Source organism: Pelodiscus sinensis, chromosome 11 (assembly GCF_052426305.1).
Source record: "Pelodiscus sinensis isolate ZL-2025 chromosome 11, ASM5242630v1, whole genome shotgun sequence".
Taxonomy (NCBI): domain Eukaryota; kingdom Metazoa; phylum Chordata; order Testudines; family Trionychidae; genus Pelodiscus; species Pelodiscus sinensis.
In genome coordinates, this window is record NC_143062.1 from 926,400 (window position 1) to 948,701 (window position 22,302).

Sequence of the window (22,302 nt, forward strand, 5' to 3'; positions counted from 1 at the left end):
GTGCATTACCCGCAATGACCACCGAGCGGCACTGTGGAGGCGCTACGGAATTACACGTGCATTACCGCCGGTGACTACCGAGCGGCACTGTTGCTCTGCTAAGGGCCGTTATTTCCGAATAAAAAAGATTGTTCTTAGGGTAGAAATGCCCCATTCCGAACTAAGAACACGCTGGGCGGGGCTATGCCGGGGGGCGGGGCTATGATAGGGGCGGGGCGCGCTGCGACGTGCCCCGGGAGGCCGCACTCTGAGAACTACAAGTCCCAGGATGCGTCGCTAACACTTGGAGTGACAGGAGCGCGGGACCAACCGCGTCGCTCCCTGGTCAATGCCCCGTTGTGATGTCACTTCCGCTGCACCCGCCCAACCGAACAGCGCCGGGCCTGCCCTGGCCCTGCAATGGCCGATGGGAGCTGCGGACAGGGGCACTCAGTTTCCCACAAGCCACTGCGGCTACTTTCCCTACTCCCCCTCATCCGGCCCCTCCCCATTGCTGGGCGGGGCTCCTGCCTCAGAGACGGCAGCGTCCGCAGCTGATGCCCCGCCCCCACTCGGGAAAGGAGACTCCGCGGCAACCCTTCCCCCCCAAACTCCTCCCCGCCCCGTGCAGTCTGATCCCCCCCAAAGCTCCTCCCTGCCCCGTGCAGTCTGATCCTCCCCACACTCCCCTCCGCCCCGTGCAGTCTGATCCCCCCCAAATTCCTCTCCCCCCGTGCAGTATGATCCCCCCAAACTCCTCCCCGCTCCGTGCAGTCTGATCCCCCCCACACTCCCCTCCGCCCCGTGCAGTCTGATCCCCCCCCCCAAACTCCTGTCCGCCCCGTGCAGTCTGATCCCCCCCAAAGCTCCTCCCTGCCCCGTGCAGTCTGATCCTCCCCCCAAACTCCTCCCCGCTCCGTGCAGTCTGATCCTCCCCCCCGTGCAGTCTGATCCCCCCAAACTCCTCCCCGCTCCGTGCAGTCTGATCCCCCCAAACTCCTCTCCCCCCCGTGCAGTCTGATCCCCCCCCAAACTCCTCCCCGCTCCGTGCAGTCTGATCCCCCCCACACTCCCCTTCGCCCCGTGCAGTCTGATCCCCCCCAAAGCTCCTCCCTGCCCCGTGCAGTCTGATCCTCCCCCCAAACTCCTCCCCGCTCCGTGCAGTCTGATCCTCCCCCCCGTGCAGTCTGATCCCCCCAAACTCCTCCCCGCTCCGTGCAGTCTGATCCCCCCAAACTCCTCTCCCCCCCGTGCAGTCTGATCCCCCCAAACTCCTCCCCGCCCCGTGCAGTCCGATGCCCCCCAAACTCCTCTCCGCCCCGTGTAGTCTGATCCCCTCCCCAAACTCCTCTCCGCCCCGTGCAGTCTGAACCCCTCCCCAAACTCCTCGCCGCCCCGTGGAGTCTGATCCTCCCCCCCGTGCAGTCTGATCCCCCCCCAAACTCCTCCCCGCCCCGTGCAGTCTGATCCTCCCCACGTGCAGTCTGATCCCCCCCAAACTCCTCTCCCCCCCGTGCAGTCTGATCCCCCCCAAACTCCTCCCCCGCAGAGCCTGCAGTGCGGGATGAGGGGGCCGGGGGCAGGAGGGGAGAGGGCTGTGCGGAGCCTGCAGTGCGGGATGAGGGGGCCATGGGCAGGAGGGGAGAGGGCTGCGCGGAGCCTGCAGTGCGGGATGAGGGGGCCGGGGGCAGGAGGGGAGAGGGCTGTGCGGAGCCTGGAGTGCGGGATGAGGGGGCCATGGGCAGGAGGGGAGAGGGCTCCGCGGAGCCTGGAAATAACGAGCTTCTTACTTTGCCTGCTGTCAAAGGGCAAGACTGGGGCCACGTGGCGTGCGGAGCAGGGACAGCAGCTGGGGGCGATGGAATTACACGTGCATTACCCGCAATGACCACCGAGCGGCACTGTGGAGCCGCTACGGAATTACACGTGCATTACCCGCAATGACCACCGAGCGGCACTGTGGAGGCGCTACGGAATTACACGTGCATTACCGGCAATGACCACCGAGCGGCACTGTGGAGGCGCTACGGAATTACACGTGCATTACCCGCAATGACCACCGAGCGGCACTGTGGAGCCGCTACGGAATTACACGTGCATTACCGGCAATGACCACCGAGCGGCACTGTGGAGGCGCTTCGGAATTACACGTGCATTACCCGCAATGACCACCGAGCGGCACTGTGGAGGCGCTTCGGAATTACACGTGCATTACCCGCAATGACCACCGAGCGGCACTGTGGAGGCGCTACGGAATTACACGTGCATTACCGCCGGTGACTACCGAGCGGCACTGTTGCTCTGCTAAGGGCCGTTATTTCCGAATAAAAAAGATTGTTCTTAGGGTAGAAATGCCCCATTCCGAACTAAGAACACGCTGGACGGGGCTATGCCGGGGGGCGGGGCTATGATAGGGGCGGGGCGCGCTGCGACGTGCCCCGGGAGGCCGCACTCTGAGAACTACAAGTCCCAGGATGCGTCGCTAACACTTGGAGTGACAGGAGCGCGGGACCAACCGCGTCGCTCCCTGGTCAATGCCCCGTTGTGATGTCACTTCCGCTGCACCCGCCCAACCGAACAGCGCCGGGCCTGCCCTGGCCCTGCAATGGCCGATGGGAGCTGCGGACAGGGGCACTCAGTTTCCCACAAGCCACTGCGGCTACTTTCCCTACTCCCCCTCATCCCGCCCCTCCCCATTGTTGGGCGGGGCTCCTGCCTCAGAGACGGCAGCGTCCTTAGCTGATGCCCCGCCCCCACTCGGGAGAGGAGACTCCGCGGCAACCCCTCCCCCCCAAACTCCTCCCCGCCCCGTGCAGTCTGCTCCCCTCCTCAAACTCCTCCCCGCCCCGTGCAGTCTGCTCCCCTCCCCAAACTCCTCCCCGCCCCCTGCAGACTGATCACCCCCAAAATTTCTCTCCGCCGCGTGCAGTCCGATCCCCCCCAACCTCCTCTCCGCCCCGTGCAGTCCAATCCCCTCCCAAAGTCCTCCCCGCCCCGTGCAGTCCGATCCCCCCAAGCTCCTCCCCCCCGTGCAGTCCGCTCCCCCCCACCAAACTGCTCTCCGCCCCGTGCAGTCTGCTCCCCCCCAAACTCCTCCCCGCCCCGTGCAGTCTGCTCCCCCCAACTCCTCCCCTCCCCGTGCAGTCTGCTCCCCCTCACCACCAAACTGCTCCCCACCCCGTGCAGTCTGATCCCCCCCAAACTGCTCCCCACCCCGTGCAGTCTGCTCCCCCCAACTCCTCCCCACCCCGTGCAGTCTGATCCCCACCAAACTCCTCTCCGCCCCGTGCAGTCTGCTCCCCCCAACTCCTCCCCGCCCCGTGCAGTCTGCTCCCCCTCACCACCAAACTCCTCTCCGCCCCGTGCAGTCTGCTCCCCCCCCAAACTCCTCCTCCCCCCGTGCAGTCTGATCCCCCCAAACTCCTCCCCCCGTGCAGTCTGATCCCCCCCAAACTCCTCCCCCCGTGCAGTCTGATCCCCACCAAACTCCTCTCCGCCCCGTGCAGTCTGCTCCCCCCCAAACTCCTCTCCGCCCCGTGCAGTCTGCTCCCCCCAACTCCTCCCCGCCCCGTGCAGTCTGCTCCCCCCCACCAAACTCCTCCCCGCCCCATGCAGTCTGATCCCCCCCACCAAACTCCTCCCCGCCCCGTGCAGTCTCCTCCCCCCCACCAAACTCCTCCCCGCCCAATGCAGTGTGAACCCCCCCAAATTCCTCTCCGCCCCGTGCAGTCTGAACCCCCCCCAAATTCCTCTCCGCCCCGTGCAGTCTGCTCCCTCCAAACTCCTCCCCGCCCCGTGCAGTCTGCTCCCCTCCCCAAACTCCTCCCCGCCCCCTGCAGACTGATCACCCCCAAAATTTCTCTCCGCCGCGTGCAGTCCGATCCCCCCCAACCTCCTCTCCGCCCCGTGCAGTCCGATCCCCCCCAAGCTCCTCCCCCCCGTGCAGTCCGCTCCCCCCCACCAAACTGCTCTCCGCCCCGTGCAGTCTGCTCCCCCCCAAACTCCTCCCCGCCCCGTGCAGTCTGCTCCCCCCCACCAAACTCCTCCCCGCCCCATGCAGTCTGATCCCCCCCACCAAACTCCTCTCCGCCCCGTGCAGTCTGCTCCCCCCCACCAAACTCCTCTCCGCCCCGTGCAGTCTGCTCCCCCCCAAACTCCTCTCCGCCCCGTGCAGTCTGCTCCCCCCAACTCCTCCCTGCCCCGTGCAGTCTGCTCCCCCTCACCACCAAACTCCTCTCCGCCCCGTGCAGTCTGCTCCCCCCCCAAACTCCTCCTCCCCCCGTGCAGTCTGATCCCCCCCAAACTCCTCCCCCCGTGCAGTCTGATCCCCCCCAAACTCCTCGCCCCGTGCAGTCTGATCTCCTACCCCCCACAAAACTCCTCCCCCCGTGCAGTCTGATCCCCCCCAAACTCCTCGCCCCGTGCAGTCTGATCCCCCCCAAACTCCTCGCCCCGTGCAGTCTGATCTCCTACCCTCCACAAAACTCCCCCCGTGCAGTCTGATCCCCCCCAAACTCCTCCCCCCCGTGCAGTCTGATCCCCTACCCCCCAAACTCCTCCCCGCCCCATGCAGTCTGATCCCCCACCACCACCAAACTCCTCTCCCCCCACGCAGTCTGCTCCCCCCAACACCAAATTTCCCAGCCGGCTTGTGTGGGGACTGGCAGCGGGACAGGCTGATGCTGCTGTTGCCTTCGAAAGTGCAGCGGGGAGCGTGAGGCGGGTGGGGGGGGAGGGGGGGCGGCTGCCTCTGCTGCGTCCCGTTCACAAGCCCAGAGGGGCCGCGCGAGGATTTTCCGGAGACCCCGAGGAGTTTTCTGCCGCTCACTTCTGTGTCCCAGCTGAGTTCCTGCCGGTCAGTGGCCCCGCCCCCAGACCAGGCCACACCCTTGCCATTAATGACGGAGCCTGGGACCCGTCTGTGTGCCCCACAAACCCACGTGTCACTCGCCCGGGAGCCGATAGAACGTGCCCCGCGTTCCATCATTTGCATGCACCGCGCCAGGGCAATGACGTCACTAGCAGTGCGCTGCTGTTCGTAGCCGGCAGTGGCAGCTTCGCACCGAGCCGGGCCACGAGGCAGCGGGCGCAGCGCTGGGGGCGGAGCTACAGGGGAGCGGCCCGGCCGGGCGGGGTGCACACTGGGGCGCCCAAGGGCTGAGATCCGGGCGGGGCAGCGTCACGCTCTGACCTCGCTGCCGCCTCCCGCCGCCTCTCCCTTGGGGCCGGGTGGCGCGGACCGGAAGCCGCTGCACTGCCCGGATTTCCTGGGGAACACGCTCCCTGTGACGTCAGGGCCTGCCACAGAGGCAGGGCGCCACCCCGGCCAAGCAAGGAGCAGAGCTAGGGTTGCCAGATGGTTTCACCAAAATACCAGGCACGCCTGACATGACATCACAATCTGCATTCCATCTGATTTAGAAAATACCAGACATTTATCAGAGGAGTAGCCGCGTTAGTCTGAATCTGCAAAAGCAGCGAGGAGTCCTGTGGCACAGAAGTCCTTGCCGCTTTCGCGGACATTTATATTTTCTCAATTTGTTTCCCCGAAGAAAAAGCTGAAAGCCTGGACCGTCCAGTTCAAAACCGGACACCTGGCAACCATAAGCAGAGTGGTGCCTTGTCGGAGCGGTTCCAGCCTCCGCTCTGCTGTCCTTCCTCTGCCCCACGTACCACGGGAGCTGGTGGCCTACGCTGGCTGCACCGCCGCAGGAAACCTCCAACCCCAGTCGCTGTCCCAGCCAGGCACCCCGTGTCTGAACCCGTCCCGCCTGGCCCCGTGTCTCCTGCCTACCACCCGCTGACCTGGCACCAGCTGAGCGCTCGTACCTGGGCACCTTCCGGTCACGGTTCCCAGTCGGTTGCTGTCAGGCTGTGGACCGAGCAAACGTCACTTCCGGTCCGTGGGACTGAACGCACGTGGCGCCGGCATGATGCGAGGCCGCTCCTTGTTGCCCCACGTCGGATACAAAAGGAGCAGCTACCGCGCGGCAGTTAGGGCCTCGTGCTGAAACGCGCTGCAGCAGTGCTACTCTTCCCTGCCCCTCTCATCCCAGTTGCATGCTCCAGATGGGAGGGGAGGGGTGTCGCTTTCCAGGAGCTACTGCTGCCAGGGCACCGTCTGACTGGCACACGTCAGACGCACACGCCCGTGCAACAGCCACTCACCCTGCCAAATGCTCACACGCAGGGATGCGTGTACACAGTCACAAACGCGAATTAACAGATTAACACGCCTGGGCGCCCACTCGTGCCCTCGCTCAGATGCCCACACACGCATCTGCTCAATCTGCCCGCACGCAGGCACGTGCACACACACGCAAATGGACACTTGCGGACGCACACACTTGCACTCATACTTACGTGCGCACGCATGCACGCCGAGTAACAGTCGCCTAGAAGGACTCACCAATAATATCAAACTCAAAAGCCAAAGATTAGATCAATTAGGAGACAACTATTCCCACGAGGCCCTAATCCATGGCTGGGGCTCCTCGGTGCTGCTGGGAGACCAAGTCTTTATTTCAATCCCAGTTTTGCCAACTCTCCGCATGCGTGACGCTAGGTCAATTGGCAGCCTACTCACTTAGTTTTCCGTATGATCCTAGACACGTTAAGTATCGCCAGCCAGGAGATTCGGGGAGGGTGGCGGGGGGGGGGAGGGGGATTAATGACATTTTTAAAAATACAAAAATCGGTGTTCAGTTTCTGTTGTAGATAAACCTATGTACTTCATATGACTTGACACTGTGCCTCTCCATATAACCTTGTAACTTTGTATTAATCCATATGACCTTGTCACTTTGTATTAGAACTTGAATCCATATAACCTTGTAACTTAGTTTTCTACATAGGGTTCTAATACAGAGTATATAGTTAAAGAGGTAAAAATGTCATTTGCTAGGAGTAGAATAAGATCTTTCCCCCACTCTCTCCCCCCACTCTGTAATCAATTGCCCAGTTGAATGAACGAGGTGTGAATGAGTAACACTTGGGAGCCAAGCACCTCCAGAGAGCTACACCAGTTGAAAAGGGGGTAGAAGCCAGACCCAAGGTGTCAAGAGGGCTCAAGAAAGAAGAGCAGACATATTGAAGGCCTTGGGGATTAGAAGCAAGCACCTTCTTTGGAAAACACCCTCTCTTAACAGACAGCACCCACAAAGGGACCAAAGGACACAGACCCAGATTTTGAATCTGGGATATATTTGCATAAGAGGGAAGCTGCTATAAAAGTGAGTTGTCTTGCAGAGGACTCCGGGTCTCATCTTGTCACCATCGGAGCATCGATCCGGATCAGCAGAAGCCCGGCTCCACCCCTCCCCCATCTAACTCACCTGGCCAGTGAAGTTAAGGGGAGCAACAAGTTGGTAACAACAGCAAGACGGAGTGTGCTTGTGCACGTGTGTGTGTGTGAGAGTGAGTGACACAGAATAATCAATACTTATCATATGCATGTGGTAAATAAATATATATATATATATATATAAAAATTAATGTGTGTGTGTGTGATCAATAAATGTGGCGTGTTGCCTTATCCCTCTGAAAAAGATCCCGAGTACTTCTTTTAAGTACAACACTGTGACTTTTGTACTTCGTATTTTCAAGTTCTTCCACCACGAGCCAGAGGGCCTTTTCTCAGGGACCCGTACCACGCTCGCAAACGTCTGTGCGGCCCTCCCTCGATACTTACCTTGAGCCAATTGCTATTTGCTCTTCTTCCATAGATCGCTGTCTGGTTTCCATCTGCCGGCAGGGTCTCGGGAGGGTGGCTCCTTTCGGTCTCTGCCACCACATGGCCAGCCTCTCATCTCCTCCAAGTCTACAGGGACCGAAAAAGAGACAGAGAACGGTTAGGAGCTAGGCCACCCTAGATGTGTGGAAAGGACAGACACGTGCGTCACCTGGCTGCTGCTCACTGGAGCCCAGTGTTGCCTCTAACATTTCCCCTCCAGGAGCGGAGTGAGTTTTGTCTCGTGCTCCAAGATCGAGGTCACGTGCCCTTCTTCGGATGCCTGCCACCCAGGCGAAGACATGTCTCGTCTGTGTTTTTAAAACGTTCTGGAAGAAAGAGTACTAACACAAGGGAGAATTAACAAGGTCATTTAAACTGTAAATATTTGTTTGATATGAAGTCAAATAAAAGGAAAATTAATACTGCAACATTTTCAGTGGCCAACCTCCTCTCCTCTCCTCTCCTCTCCTCTCCTCTCCTCTCCCCTCCCCTCCCCTGCCCTGCCCCCTCCAGCTGGCCTAGATGATCTCTCCGGGTCCCTTATGGTAAAGCCCGCCCCGGGACCCTGTGCTGAGGTGACAAGTTCTTCACAAGATACTGGGTATGTAAACTTTTTACGGAAAAGCGTCCGTGGCCAATCTAGACGCGCTTTTCTGCAAAAAAGCCCCAATCGCCATTTTCGCCATCGGGGCTTTTTTGCGGAAAAGAACTCTCTGCTGTCTACACTGGCCCTTTTGCGCAGAAGTCTTTCGGAAAAAGACTTTTGCCCGAACGGGAGCAGCATAGTATTCCCGCAGAAGCACTGACAATCTTACATGAGATCGTCAGTGCTTTTGCGGAAATTCAAGCGGCCAGTGTAGACAGCTGGCAAGTTTTTCCGCAAAAGCAGATGATTAGCACACTTTCCTAGTTGAAAATCCAAGGAGAAGAAAGGGGAGAATTGCAAATCAAGACTCTCTTAAGGTGTCTGAAAGCTACTTTGGTCTGGGCCGGTACTCAGTGGTACCAAGGCAGACTTTTCTGTGGCTCGGTTGTCTAATGCCACACTAGAACAAGTCTACCACACCGAACGAAAGAGCAGACAATTACATGAAAGGGAAAAAAGGTGGCTTGGCAGAGAATTTGCTTCCGGACAAAAACAAGAGACTGCGGTGGTTAAAGAAGAACGGGAGGCATACCTGTGCATAAACCAATTCACCAGAAACCTTCTGAACAACCAGTTCAGTCACATGTCCTTACAGGGACAAGCACCTTAATGACGGTAGCCCTGACATTTTATTTTGCAGACGATTCTACTTGTGGAAGGGCTGCTGGAGTGAAACTTGAGGCCCAAGCAGGAGGAAAGTTTGATTTTCTAGTACCAAATAGAAAAACAATAATAGAACAAAAAGGCTAAAAGATGCCTAAGGGCGGAGATAGGGTCCAGAATGACTTAGACAAATTGGAGGATTGGGCCACAAGAAATCTGATGAGGTTCAGCAAGGACAAGTGTACAGTCCTGCACTTGGGATGGAAGAATCCCAAGCATAGTTACAAGCTGGGGACCAACCAGTTAAGTAGTAGTTCTGCAGACAGGACCTGGGGGTTACAGTGGATGAGAAGCTGGAGATGAGTCAACAGTGTGCCCTTGTAGCCAAGAAGGCTAATGGCATATTAGGTTGCATTAAGAGGAGCATTGCCAGTAGATCCAGAGATGTCATTATTCCCCTTTATTCGGCTTTGGTGGGGCCACATCTGGAGTACTGTGTCCAGTTCTGGGCCCCCCACTACAGAAGGGATGTGGACACATTGGAGAGGGTCCAGCAGAGGACAACCAAAACGATTAGGGGGCTGGAGCAATTGCTCTATGAAGAGGCTGAGGGATTTAGGTTTCTTTAGTCTGAAGAGGAGACCATGAGGGGGGATTTTATAGTAGCCTTCAACTTCCTTATAAGGACACAGGAACGCAAGGTAACCTGTTCTCCCAACTCTCGCTTTCAGACGGGGTGGGGAACCTTATTGGGGGGGCGGAAGGCACACACTAGTAGGGTTGCCAGATGGTTTCAGCAAAAAAAAAAAAAAAAAAAAAAAAAAAGGGGGCCAGGAAAATTTTTGTTGAGGGAAAGAAGCCAACCAAACAAAAAAACCCCACCAGGAACATTTTTGTTGAGCAAAATCCAGTTGTGACCCCTTTAATTAGTCAGCCAATCTCCCCGCCCCGGCTTATTTCTGCTGGGCACAGAGGAAAAGCAGAAAATACTGGACATTTTGTATGTCTGGTATTTTCTAAATTTATTTACCGGACAAAAAGTGCAACTACCGGGCTGTCTGGCTCAGTGCTAGACACCTGGCAACCCTACACACAAGTGTGAAGAAAAAAAAATCCCAAACCCCACCATCCGCATTAACACATGCCCCAACTGAGAAGGAGGAAGAGGCTTCCCACATTCCCCTCGCACACAAGGCTTCCCTTGTGAGGAGGGCGGGGCGGGGGGCGGGGCGGGGCGGGGCAGGCTAGCAGAATTTGTCTGCTCCAATCAGGCCACCCAGAGAAATAAAAAAGCAAATTGAAAGAGCCAGACGAATACCTAGAAACCATCTACTTCAAGACAGACCCAAGAAAACCAACAATAGAACACCACTTGTCATCACCTACAACCCCCAACTTAAACCTGTCCAACACATTATCAATAAACTACAGCCTATATTGGAACAGGATACCATACTCAAAGAGGCTCTGGGAGACAGACCCATAGTCTCCTATAGACAACCACCTAACCTCAAGATCATTCTTACCAACCACCACAGGACATACCACACTAATACCAACCCTGGTACCTTCCCTTGCAACAAACCCCGTTGCCAGCTTTGTCCACATATTCATTCTGCTGATACCATTATTGGACCCAACCAAGTGAGTTATAAGATCAAGAACACATATTCCTGCGCATCCAGAAATATAATCTATGCTATCGTGTGCCGAAAGTGTCCGTCTGCTATGTACATTGGACAAACATCTCAGACACTTCGCCAAAGGATTAATGCCCACAAAACAGATATCAGACAAGATCACAAAGAGAAAACAGTTTCTTGCCATTTTAACCAGAAAGGACACTCTCTCAATGACTTGACCACCTGCATTCTGCTACAAAGACCTTTTACATCTGCACTTGAAAGGGAATCCTCTGAACTGTCATTCATGTTAAAATTCGACACTTTCCAACAAGGACTTAGTTCAAATGTTTGTTATCTCACCCATTACCAAGATAGTTTCCCCAATTATCACCTCTAATACCATTAACTCACAAACATCCCACTCTCCCTACCTCTAATATCATCAATTCACAGACACTTACCTTCCTTCCCCCTCCCCCCCACCGCATCCCCCTCCTGTTCTGCAATGTGATTTGTCCTTTTCATATTTGTTCTTTTTTTTAATTGTATCCTTTGGTATATACGGTTGTGACTACTTTCTTCCACTATTTGATCTGAGGAAGTGGGTCTGGCCCACGAAAGCTCATCATCTAATAAACCATCTTGTTAGTCTTTAAAGTGCTACATTGTCCTGCATTTTGCTTCAACTACCCCAGGCTAACACGGCTACATTTCTATCACCAATCTGGAGGGGAGCTAGAGCGTTAGTGTGGGAACCTTGAGTCTCGAGGGCCACACTCACGTGAGCTGGGGTATTAGGTTCCTCACCCCTGCTTTAAAAACAAAACCTCTTACTCTTAAAAATCGATCCCCGTATCTCTGGTCGGACCAGCTTCACGCAGGTCCTCGGGGATGGAAAACTGCAGCAAACTGTATGAACAGAAACAAACAGAAGCCCCAATCGCAGCTGGAGGTGGGGCGAGGCTGCCCCAGCAGGGACACAACGGGGCAGCCGCCCTCCACCAGATCAGGAAAACAACCGCGCCATTCCCCGGCCAGCAGGAAGGCGAGTGCCGCTGCAAGGCTCCGCAAGGGAGGTGGGCGGCAGAGGGGTGTTTGTGCGCGGCCGCGCGCCTTCAGCGGCAACTCCCCTGGTGCCCCCTTCTCTAGTCCAGCCAGGCCTAAAATGCTCAGTGCTTAGAAGGCGGGTGGGGAACCTAAGGCCTGGGTGCTTGGGGCTCCTCCACCGTCGCCCCCTCCCCACGCCGTGGGGCTGGAGCGCACAAAGCGACTAGGCTGGGCCCTGCAGTGCTCTGGCGCCAGGGGGACGTTTCTCCGCTCAGCTGGGGGCCAGGCAGGGAGGCTTTTCTGTCGGTTGGTTTGTCTGTCACCTGTTTGCCCCCCAATTCTCAGCCACTCCCCCCCTCTCCCCACACGCCCCCACCCAGGACGCCCTCGGCCTCTGCAGGAGGCACAGCCGGGCACTGGGCGGCACTGCGGGCAGCCAGGGCCAGAGCATCCCCCCCCCACAGCGCCCCCCGCCGAACTGCCCCCCCCCCGGGCACAGGGGGGATTCAGCGGGCACCCGGCCCCGCCCCCAGACAGCGAGCAGCGCGGGGAGCAGGGCTCAGGCCGCCCCGCCCCCCCGCGTGCGGGACACGTTCTGTGCGTGCCCCGCCCGCGGGAACCACCCCTCGAGGGCGCGCGGCTCCCCGGCGGGGGGAAGGGGCACGTGACACTCCCGGGCCCCGGTGGCCCGCAGCCCCCCCTCCCCGAGACACCCACGTGACTGGAGCCCGGGTCAGCTCCCGCGCCCGGCACCACCTGGGGGGGGTCACAGGGGCGCTGCTCCCCGGGGAGGCAGCAGCGCCGGGGGGGGGCCAGAAATCGCCCCCCCACCTCCGCCAGGGGCCGCCCCGCCGATGTCCAGCCTGGGGCCCGGAGAGAAGCAGGCGGGGGGGGGGGCTCCACGTCACTGCCAGCTCCCGCCCCGCCCCCCAGGCTCCGCCCCTCAGCGCCCCCCGCAGCGTTTTCCCGCCCGCCTCGTGGGCGCGAGCGTCCCGGGAGTTTCCCGCCCAGCCAGCGCCGCCCGCGCCTGCGCTCTCCCGCGCCCTGTCCCCTCCTGCCCCCCCCAGTGCCAAGGCCCCCCCCGGCCCCTCCCCCTCCCTCCTGCCCCCCCAGTACCGAGCACCCCCCCGGCCCCTCACCGCCTCCTGCCCCCCCAGTGCCGAGCACCCCCCGGCCCCTCACCCCCTCCTGCCCCCCCAGTGCCGAGCACCTCCCCGGCCCCCCCCCGGCCCCTCACCCCCTCCTGCCCCCCCAGTGCCGAGCACCCCCCGGCCCCTCACCCCCTCCTGCCCCCCCAGTGCCGAGCACCCCCCCGGCCCCTCACCCCCTCCTGCCCCCCCAGTGCCGAGCACCCCCCCCCCGGCCCCTCACACCCAGCCTGCTCCTACACCTCACCCCTGTCCAGACACCCCACCCCCAGCCCGCTCCCCCACCTTCCCTCGCGCCCCCTTCTCCCCCAGGCCAGACACCCCACCCCCAGCCCCCTCCCCCACCTTCCCTCGCGCCCCCTCCTCCCCCGGGCCAGACACCAACAAGGGGCGGGGCAGCTTCGCACTCGGACCCAGGATTCGCTCGCGCCCCCGCGCGCTCCTCGGACCTTCCTGTCATGGCGGCGCCGGCCGCCCAGTCAGACAACGCCCCCCTGCGACAGCCCATTGGCCGAACCAGAGGCAGGATCCCCTTTGCTGACAGCCCATTGGGCGACACTATCCTCCGCCAAGCCTGTCTTCCGAAAGCCCATTGGCTGGCACACAGCCAGGAACCACCCCTAAGTCACAGACAATTCGAGGACAGAGCAGCCCATTAAGATCCACCCCGGACAGCCTATTTGTCGAGAGCAGTGGCAGGTCATTCCCCCTAGTCACACCGCATTCGCAGGCAGAGCTGTCCGTTAAGATGCAGCCGGGTCAGCCTATTGGGTGCCTCTGATTCAGAACACGCCCCTTAGTCACAGCCCATTCGCGGACAGAAGAGTCTGTTATAATCCACCCCGGACAACCTATTGGCCGCCAGCAGCCGCAGAACACGCCTTTAGTCACCGCCCATTGGCGCACGGAGCAGTCCGTTAAGAGTCACCTCGGACAGCCTCAGATTGGGCGCCACAGATTCCGAACACGCCCTTTACTCTCAGCCCATTCGCGGACAGAACAGTCTGTTACGATCAGTCCGGGACAGTCTCTCGGCCAGCCTTAGTGTAGGGATAACATAGTCAAGTATGAAACATGATTCCCCAAGTGGAAGTGACTCCCCAGAATTTGTTCCCCACAACTAAAAGTCTAAGGAGGAGAAGTTTGTGTGTGGGATCCTGGCGCGGAGCCTGGTGTGTGGGATGAGGGGGCCGGGGGCAGGAGGGGAGAGGGCTGCGCGGAGCCTGGTGTGTGGGATGAGGGGGCCGCGGGCAGGAGGGGAGAGGGCTGCGCGGAGCCTGGAAATAACGAGCTTCTTACTTTGCCTGCTGTCAAAGGGCAAGACTGGGGCCACGTGGCGTGCGGAGCAGGGACAGCAGCTGGGGGCGATGGAATTACACGTGCATTACCCGCAATGACCACCGAGCGGCACTGTGGAGGCGCTTCGGAATTACACGTGCATTACCCGCAATGACCACCGAGCGGCACTGTGGGGGCGCTACGGAATTACACGTGCATTACCCGCAATGACCACCGAGCGGCACTGTGGAGGCGCTTCGGAATTACACGTGCATTACCCGCAATGACCACCGAGCGGCACTGTGGGGGCGCTACGGAATTACACGTGCATTACCGCCGGTGACTACCGAGCGGCACTGTTGCTCTGCTAAGGGCCGTTATTTCCGAATAAAAAAGATTGTTCTTAGGGTAGAAATGCCCCATTCCGAACTAAGAACACGCTGGGCGGGGCTATGCCGGGGGGCGGGGCTATGATAGGGGCGGGGCGCGCTGCGACGTGCCCCGGGAGGCCGCACTATGAGAACTACAAGTCCCAGGATGCGTCGCTAACACTTGGAGTGACACGAGCGCGGGACCAACCGCGTCGCTCCCTGGTCAATGCCCCGTTGTGATGTCACTTCCGCTGCACCCGCCCAACCGAACAGCGCCGGGCCTGCCCTGGCCCTGCAATGGCCGATGGGAGCTGCGGACAGGGGCACTCAGTTTCCCACAAGCCACTGCGGCTACTTTCCCTACTCCCCCTCATCCGGCCCCTCCCCATTGCTGGGCGGGGCTCCTGCCTCAGAGACGGCAGCGTCCGCAGCTGATGCCCCGCCCCCACTCGGGAAAGGAGACTCCGCGGCAACCCTTCCCCCCCAAACTCCTCCCCGCCCCGTGCAGTCTGATCCCCCCAAACTCCTCCCCGCCCCGTGCAGTCTGATCCCCCCTCAAACTACTCCCCCCCGTGCAGTCTGATCCCCCCAAACTTCCCCCCGCCCCGTGCAGTCTGATCCTCCCCCCCGTGCAGTCTGATCCCCCCCAAACTCCTCCCCGCCCCGTGCAGTCCGATCCCCCCAAACTCTTCCCCGCCCCGTGCAGTGCGATCCCCCCAAATTCCTCTCCCCCCGTGCAGTATGATCCCCCCAAACTCCTCCCCGCCCCGTGCAGTGCGATCCCCCCAAATTCCTCTCCCCCCGTGCAGTATGATCCCCCCAAACTCCTCCCCGCCCCGTGCAGTCCGATCCCCCCCAAACTCCTCCCCCCCGTGCAGTCTGATCCTCCCCCCCGTGCAGTCTGATCCCCCCCAAACTCCTCCCCGCCCCGTGCAGTCTGATCCCCCCCAAACTCCTCCCCGCCCCGTGCAGTCCGATCCCCCCCAAACTCTTCCCCGCCCTGTGCAGTCCGATCCCCCCAAACTCCTCCCCGCCCCGTGCAGTCTGATCTCCCCCAAAACTCCTCCCCGCCCCGTGCAGTCTGATCCCCCCCAAACTGCGCTCCGCCCCGTGCAGTCTGAACCCCTCCCCAAACTCCTCCCCGCCCCGTGCAGTCTGATCCTCCCCCCCGTGCAGTCTGATCCCCCCCCAAACTCCTCCCCGCTCCGTGCAGTCTGATCCCCCCCACACTCCCCTCCGCCCCGTGCAGTCTGATCCCCCCCCCCAAACTCCTGTCCGCCCCGTGCAGTCTGATCCCCCCCAAAGCTCCTCCCTGCCCCGTGCAGTCTGATCCTCCCCCCAAACTCCTCCCCGCTCCGTGCAGTCTGATCCTCCCCCCCGTGCAGTCTGATCCCCCCAAACTCCTCCCCGCTCCGTGCAGTCTGATCCCCCCAAACTCCTCTCCCCCCCGTGCAGTCTGATCCCCCCCCAAACTCCTCCCCGCTCCGTGCAGTCTGATCCCCCCCACACTCCCCTCCGCCCCGTGCAGTCTGATCCCCCCCCCAAACTCCTGTCCGCCCCGTGCAGTCTGATCCCCCCCAAAGCTCCTCCCTGCCCCGTGCAGTCTGATCCTCCCCCCAAACTCCTCCCCGCTCCGTGCAGTCTGATCCTCCCCCCCGTGCAGTCTGATCCCCCCAAACTCCTCCCCGCTCCGTGCAGTCTGATCCCCCCAAACTCCTCTCCCCCCCGTGCAGTCTGATCCCCCCAAACTCCTCCCCGCCCCGTGCAGTCCGATGCCCCCCAAACTCCTCTCCGCCCCGTGTAGTCTGATCCCCTCCCCAAACTCCTCTCCGCCCCGTGCAGTCTGAACCCCTCCCCAAACTCCTCGCCGCCCCGTGGAGTCTGATCCTCCCCCCCGTGCAGTCTGATCCCCCCCCAAACTCCTCCCCGCCCCGTGCAGTCTGATCCTCCCCACGTGCAGTCTGATCCCCCCCAAACTCCTCTCCCCCCCGTGCAGTCTGATCCCCCCCAAACTCCTCCCCCGCAGAGCCTGCAGTGCGGGATGAGGGGGCCGGGGGCAGGAGGGGAGAGGGCTGTGCGGAGCCTGCAGTGCGGGATGAGGGGGCCATGGGCAGGAGGGGAGAGGGCTGCGCGGAGCCTGCAGTGCGGGATGAGGGGGCCGGGGGCAGGAGGGGAGAGGGCTGTGCGGAGCCTGGAGTGCGGGATGAGGGGGCCATGGGCAGGAGGGGAGAGGGCTCCGCGGAGCCTGGAAATAACGAGCTTCTTACTTCTTACTTAAAAATCGATCCCCGTATCTCTGGTCGGACCAGCTTCACGCAGGTCCTCGGGGATGGAAAACTGCAGCAAACTGTATGAACAGAAACAAACAGAAGCCCCAATCGCAGCTGGAGGTGGGGCGAGGCTGCCCCAGCAGGGACACAACGGGGCAGCCGCCCTCCACCAGATCAGGAAAACAACCGCGCCATTCCCCGGCCAGCAGGAAGGCGAGTGCCGCTGCAAGGCTCCGCAAGGGAGGTGGGCGGCAGAGGGGTGTTTGTGCGCGGCCGCGCGCCTTCAGCGGCAACTCCCCTGGTGCCCCCTTCTCTAGTCCAGCCAGGCCTAAAATGCTCAGTGCTTAGAAGGCGGGTGGGGAACCTAAGGCCTGGGTGCTTGGGGCTCCTCCACCGTCGCCCCCTCCCCACGCCGTGGGGCTGGAGGCACAAAGCGACTAGGCTGGGCCCTGCAGTGCTCTGGCGCCAGGGGGACGTTTCTCCGCTCAGCTGGGGGCCAGGCAGGGAGGCTTTTCTGTCGGTTGGTTTGTCTGTCACCTGTTTGCCCCCCAATTCTCAGCCACTCCCCCCCTCTCCCCACACGCCCCCACCCAGGACGCTCTCGGCCTCTGCAGGAGGCACAGCCGGGCACTGGGCGGCACTGCGGGCAGCCAGGGCCAGAGCATCCCCCCCCACAGCGCCCCCCGCCGAACTGCCCCCCCCCCCCGGGCACAGGGGGGATTCAGCGGGCACCCGGCCCCGCCCCCAGACAGCGAGCAGCGCGGGGAGCAGGGCTCAGGCCGCCCCGCCCCCCCGCGTGCGGGACACGTTCTGTGCGTGCCCCGCCCGCGGGAACCACCCCTCGAGGGCGCGCGGCTCCCCGGCGGGGGGAAGGGGCACGTCACACTCCCGGGCCCCGGTGGCCCGCAGCCCCCCCTCCCCGAGACACCCACGTGACTGGAGCCCGGGTCAGCTCCCGCGCCCGGCACCACCTGGGGGGGGGGGTCACAGGGGCGCTGCTCCCCGGGGAGGCAGCAGCGCCGGGGGGGGGGGCAGAAATCGCCCCCCCACCTCCGCCAGGGGCCGCCCCGCCGATGTCCAGCCTGGGGCCCGGAGAGAAGCAGGCGGGGGGGGGGGGGCTCCACGTCACTGCCAGCTCCCGCCCCGCACCCCAGGCTCCGCCCCTCAGCGCCCCCCGCAGCGTTTTCCCGCCCGCCTCGTGGGCGCGAGCGTCCCGGGAGTTTCCCGCCCAGCCAGCGCCGCCCGCGCCTGCGCTCTCCCGCGCCCTGTCCCCTCCTGCCCCCCCCAGTGCCAAGGCCCCCCCGGCCCCTCCCCCTCCCTCCTGCCCCCCCAGTGCCGAGCACCCCCCCGGCCCCTCACCCCCTCCTGCCCCCCCAGTGCCGAGCACCCCCCGGCCCCTCACCCCCTCCTGCCCCCCCCAGTGCCGAGCACCCCCCCCCCCGCCCCTCACACCCAGCCTGCTCCTACACCTCACCCCTGTCCAGACACCCCACCCCCAGCCCGCTCCCCCACCTTCCCTCGCGCCCCCTTCTCCCCCAGGCCAGACACCCCACCCCCAGCCCGCTCCCCCACCTTCCCTCGCGCCCCCTCCTCCCCCGGGCCAGACACCAACAAGGGGCGGGCTGGGGGCGGGGCAGCTTCGCACTCGGACCCAGGATTCGCTCGCGCCCCCGCGCGCTCCTCGGACCTTCCTGTCATGGCGGCGCCGGCCGCCCAGTCAGACAACGCCCCCCTGCGACAGCCCATTGGCCGAACCAGAGGCAGGATCCCCTTTGCTGACAGCCCATTGGGCGACACTATCCTCCGCCAAGCCTGTCTTCCGAAAGCCCATTGGCTGGCACACAGCCAGGAACCACCCCTAAGTCACAGACAATTCGAGGACAGAGCAGCCCATTAAGATCCACCCCGGACAGCCTATTGGTCGAGAGCAGTGGCAGGTCATTCCCCCTAGTCACACCGCATTCGCAGGCAGAGCTGTCCGTTAAGATGCAGCCGGGTCAGCCTATTGGGTGCCTCTGATTCAGAACACGCCCCTTAGTCACAGCCCATTCGCGGACAGAAGAGTCTGTTATAATCCACCCCGGACAACCTATTGGCCGCCAGCAGCCCCAGAACACGCCTTTAGTCACCGCCCATTGGCGCACGGAGCAGTCCGTTAAGAGTCACCTCGGACAGCCTCAGATTGGGCGCCACAGATTCCGAACACGCCCTTTACTCTCAGCCCATTCGCGGACAGAACAGTCTGTTACGATCAGTCCGGGACAGTCTCTCGGCCAGCCTTAGTGTAGGGATAACATAGTCAAGTATGAAACATGATTCCCCAAGTGGAAGTGACTCCCCAGAATTTGTTCCCCACAACTAAAAGTCTAAGGAGGAGAAGTTTGTGTGTGGGATCCTGGCGCGGAGCCTGGTGTGTGGGATGAGGGGGCCGGGGGCAGGAGGGGAGAGGGCTGCGCGGAGCCTGGTGTGTGGGATGAGGGGGCCGCGGGCAGGAGGGGAGAGGGCTGCGCGGAGCCTGGAAATAACGAGCTTCTTACTTTGCCTGCTGTCAAAGGGCAAGACTGGGGCCACGTGGCGTGCGGAGCAGGGACAGCAGCTGGGGGCGATGGAATTACACGTGCATTACCCGCAATGACCACCGAGCGGCACTGTGGGGGCGCTACGGAATTACACGTGCATTACCGCCGGTGACTACCGAGCGGCACTGTTGCTCTGCTAAGGGCCGTTATTTCCGAATAAAAAAGATTGTTCTTAGGGTAGAAATGCCCCATTCCGAACTAAGAACACGCTGGGCGGGGCTATGCCGGGGGGCGGGGCTATGATAGGGGCGGGGCGCGCTGCGACGTGCCCCGGGAGGCCGCACTATGAGAACTACAAGTCCCAGGATGCGTCGCTAACACTTGGAGTGACACGAGCGCGGGACCAACCGCGTCGCTCCCTGGTCAATGCCCCGTTGTGATGTCACTTCCGCTGCACCCGCCCAACCGAACAGCGCCGGGCCTGCCCTGGCCCTGCAATGGCCGATGGGAGCTGCGGACAGGGGCACTCAGTTTCCCACAAGCCACTGCGGCTACTTTCCCTACTCCCCCTCATCCGGCCCCTCCCCATTGCTGGGCGGGGCTCCTGCCTCAGAGACGGCAGCGTCCGCAGCTGATGCCCCGCCCCCACTCGGGAAAGGAGACTCCGCGGCAACCCTTCCCCCCAAACTCCTCCCCGCCCCGTGCAGTCTGATCCCCCCAAACTCCTCCCCGCCCCGTGCAGTCTGATCCCCCCTCAAACTACTCCCCCCCGTGCAGTCTGATCCCCCCAAACTTCCCCCCGCCCCGTGCAGTCTGATCCTCCCCCCCGTGCAGTCTGATCCCCCCCAAACTCCTCCCCGCCCCGTGCAGTCCGATCCCCCCAAACTCTTCCCCGCCCCGTGCAGTGCGATCCCCCCAAATTCCTCTCCCCCCGTGCAGTATGATCCCCCCAAACTCCTCCCCGCCCCGTGCAGTGCGATCCCCCCAAATTCCTCTCCCCCCGTGCAGTATGATCCCCCCAAACTCCTCCCCGCCCCGTGCAGTCCGATCCCCCCCAAACTCCTCCCCCCGTGCAGTCTGATCCTCCCCCCGTGCAGTCTGATCCCCCCCAAACTCCTCCCCGCCCCGTGCAGTCTGATCCCCCCCAAACTCCTCCCCGCCCCGTGCAGTCCGATCCCCCCCAAACTCTTCCCCGCCCTGTGCAGTCCGATCCCCCCAAACTCCTCCCCGCCCCGTGCAGTCTGATCTCCCCCAAAACTCCTCCCCGCCCCGTGCAGTCTGATCCCCCCCAAACTGCGCTCCGCCCCGTGCAGTCTGAACCCCTCCCCAAACTCCTCCCCGCCCCGTGCAGTCTGATCCTCCCCCCCGTGCAGTCTGATCCCCCCCCAAACTCCTCCCCGCTCCGTGCAGTCTGATCCCCCCCACACTCCCCTCCGCCCCGTGCAGTCTGATCCCCCCCCCCAAACTCCTGTCCGCCCCGTGCAGTCTGATCCCCCCCAAAGCTCCTCCCTGCCCCGTGCAGTCTGATCCTCCCCCCAAACTCCTCCCCGCTCCGTGCAGTCTGATCCTCCCCCCCGTGCAGTCTGATCCCCCCAAACTCCTCCCCGCTCCGTGCAGTCTGATCCCCCCAAACTCCTCTCCCCCCCGTGCAGTCTGATCCCCCCCCAAACTCCTCCCCGCTCCGTGCAGTCTGATCCCCCCCACACTCCCCTCCGCCCCGTGCAGTCTGATCCCCCCCCCAAACTCCTGTCCGCCCCGTGCAGTCTGATCCCCCCCAAAGCTCCTCCCTGCCCCGTGCAGTCTGATCCTCCCCCCAAACTCCTCCCCGCTCCGTGCAGTCTGATCCTCCCCCCCGTGCAGTCTGATCCCCCCAAACTCCTCCCCGCTCCGTGCAGTCTGATCCCCCCAAACTCCTCTCCCCCCCGTGCAGTCTGATCCCCCCAAACTCCTCCCCGCCCCGTGCAGTCCGATGCCCCCCAAACTCCTCTCCGCCCCGTGTAGTCTGATCCCCTCCCCAAACTCCTCTCCGCCCCGTGCAGTCTGAACCCCTCCCCAAACTCCTCGCCGCCCCGTGGAGTCTGATCCTCCCCCCCGTGCAGTCTGATCCCCCCCCAAACTCCTCCCCGCCCCGTGCAGTCTGATCCTCCCCACGTGCAGTCTGATCCCCCCCAAACTCCTCTCCCCCCCGTGCAGTCTGATCCCCCCCAAACTCCTCCCCCGCAGAGCCTGCAGTGCGGGATGAGGGGGCCGGGGGCAGGAGGGGAGAGGGCTGTGCGGAGCCTGCAGTGCGGGATGAGGGGGCCATGGGCAGGAGGGGAGAGGGCTGCGCGGAGCCTGCAGTGCGGGATGAGGGGGCCGGGGGCAGGAGGGGAGAGGGCTGTGCGGAGCCTGGAGTGCGGGATGAGGGGGCCATGGGCAGGAGGGGAGAGGGCTCCGCGGAGCCTGGAAATAACGAGCTTCTTACTTCTTACTTAAAAATCGATCCCCGTATCTCTGGTCGGACCAGCTTCACGCAGGTCCTCGGGGATGGAAAACTGCAGCAAACTGTATGAACAGAAACAAACAGAAGCCCCAATCGCAGCTGGAGGTGGGGCGAGGCTGCCCCAGCAGGGACACAACGGGGCAGCCGCCCTCCACCAGATCAGGAAAACAACCGCGCCATTCCCCGGCCAGCAGGAAGGCGAGTGCCGCTGCAAGGCTCCGCAAGGGAGGTGGGCGGCAGAGGGGTGTTTGTGCGCGGCCGCGCGCCTTCAGCGGCAACTCCCCTGGTGCCCCCTTCTCTAGTCCAGCCAGGCCTAAAATGCTCAGTGCTTAGAAGGCGGGTGGGGAACCTAAGGCCTGGGTGCTTGGGGCTCCTCCACCGTCGCCCCCTCCCCACGCCGTGGGGCTGGAGCGCACAAAGCGACTAGGCTGGGCCCTGCAGTGCTCTGGCGCCAGGGGGACGTTTCTCCGCTCAGCTGGGGGCCAGGCAGGGAGGCTTTTCTGTCGGTTGGTTTGTCTGTCACCTGTTTGCCCCCCAATTCTCAGCCACTCCCCCCCTCTCCCCACACGCCCCCACCCAGGACGCTCTCGGCCTCTGCAGGA